Here is a 1,777-nt window from a genome sequence, read left to right on the forward strand (position 1 = left end):
TAAGAATGTAATTGTACCTGCCCCACAGAATGGTTGATAAATAGGATTAAATGTGAAGTGTTACTGCAGCATTGGGAGCATAATAGGTACTCAGTAAATAATAATCTCCCCTCCTCTCTTATTCCTAGAAGACTAGCCTGGGCTCTTGCAAAAGTCACTAGATAATCTATACACTCTGAAAAAAAATGGTTTTTTTTTTATTCTTTCTGTGTAAAAATATTCCAGAGAATTTAAGTCATTTCAGGTCACTCTCCTTACTTATGTATTCCATCATCCATGTTTTAAGTATCTACAGTGTACTACCCTTCTTTCAGGGATCAGGACCATCAACCATCTGACTACTACAGTAGATTGCTAACATTTATCAGTTAAAATGCACACTCCTTAATCAACCATTCTTGAGATCCTATGGCTATGGTTATTACACATAGTTTTTGTGTTTTTTGTTTTTGTTTTTGTTTTCTAAAACAGACTCCATTTCAAGTATTGCATCCTATGTCCTATGTCCTCATAAATCACTGAAAATGCCTGGCAATTATAATATTTTGCTTTTAAAAATATATCTCTTACCTCTGCCACTCATACCCAAAAGCAGCACAGAAGTTATTTATTAAGCCATGTGACAGAAAAGTGAAGTCGCTCAGTCATGTCCGACTCTTTGTCGATCCCATGGACTGTGGTCTACCAGGCTTTTCTGTCCATGGGATTTTCCAGGCAAGAGTACTGGAGTTGGTTGCCATTTCCTTCTCCAGTTATTAAGCCATAGGACCTGATAATTGATTCATAAATTGTGATCACTGTATCTAGAATTCTTTGCAGTATGTACAAATGTGGCACTTCCTTCCTCATTCTTTCACACAGCAAGAATTTATTGAACACTCACTGTCTGCCAGGTAAATGATGCCAGAAGGGTAAATATGTTATATAGAAGAACATACATAGATGTATATATAATATGACAGAAAAATAGACTTATATAAAACTATGCTATGGCAGCCAAAGAGCTCATATACTATATTTCTGTATTTCTAGAAAGCAACATAAAAAAATTTCCCCATGATAACAAGCATATCCTCAAATATTTTTCCTTGAAGTGGAACTTAAAATATCTATTTTTTGTCATCAGGTAGTTAAAATTTTACTGTTATTAGTGACCATTGTTTTCAGATATCATTACTGGCTCACAAAACATGATGTTAAAAAGAAACATATAACATACATACCCACATATAGCCACACACATGATGTGTATGTCTATGAGCAAGTGTACATATCACACACACACACAACACACACACACATACCATTTAGAAAAAGCTCTGCATGCAGAAATGAAATTAGTAACCAGCATTTCATGAGTATAATATTCGATTTAAAGCCTAGAAAAGAATGTAATTATCATTAAATGCTGGTTTGAGTTTCTAAAAATCAGCTAAAAATTATGTTTACAAAAGCAGTATTGATGCTTTTCAACTCTGACTTTATTAAAATATTAATTTTGTTTCATTTTAACTCATCTTCTGTTAATTCAATAACGTGAAGCTTGTTCTCATTTACTCCTTTATTTCCCACTATAGTCTCTGTCCCAGTTCACTGCCTAACAAAAGAATATCATTTGACATAGGGACAGGCAAGAGAGAGTGAATAGCTCATTGAAAATCTATCTCAGCTTGCAGGAACAGCTAATCCTCAGGCATGCCCTGCTTTAGGGGGAGGTGTGTCAAGCACTCCAAATACTAAGACTTAAACATAGAGCCAAAAATGACCCAGAAAAAAA

This window comes from Bison bison, unplaced genomic scaffold, assembly GCF_000754665.1.
Source record: "Bison bison bison isolate TAMUID 2011002044 unplaced genomic scaffold, Bison_UMD1.0 scf7180017860897, whole genome shotgun sequence".
NCBI classification, from domain to species: Eukaryota; Metazoa; Chordata; class Mammalia; order Artiodactyla; family Bovidae; genus Bison; species Bison bison.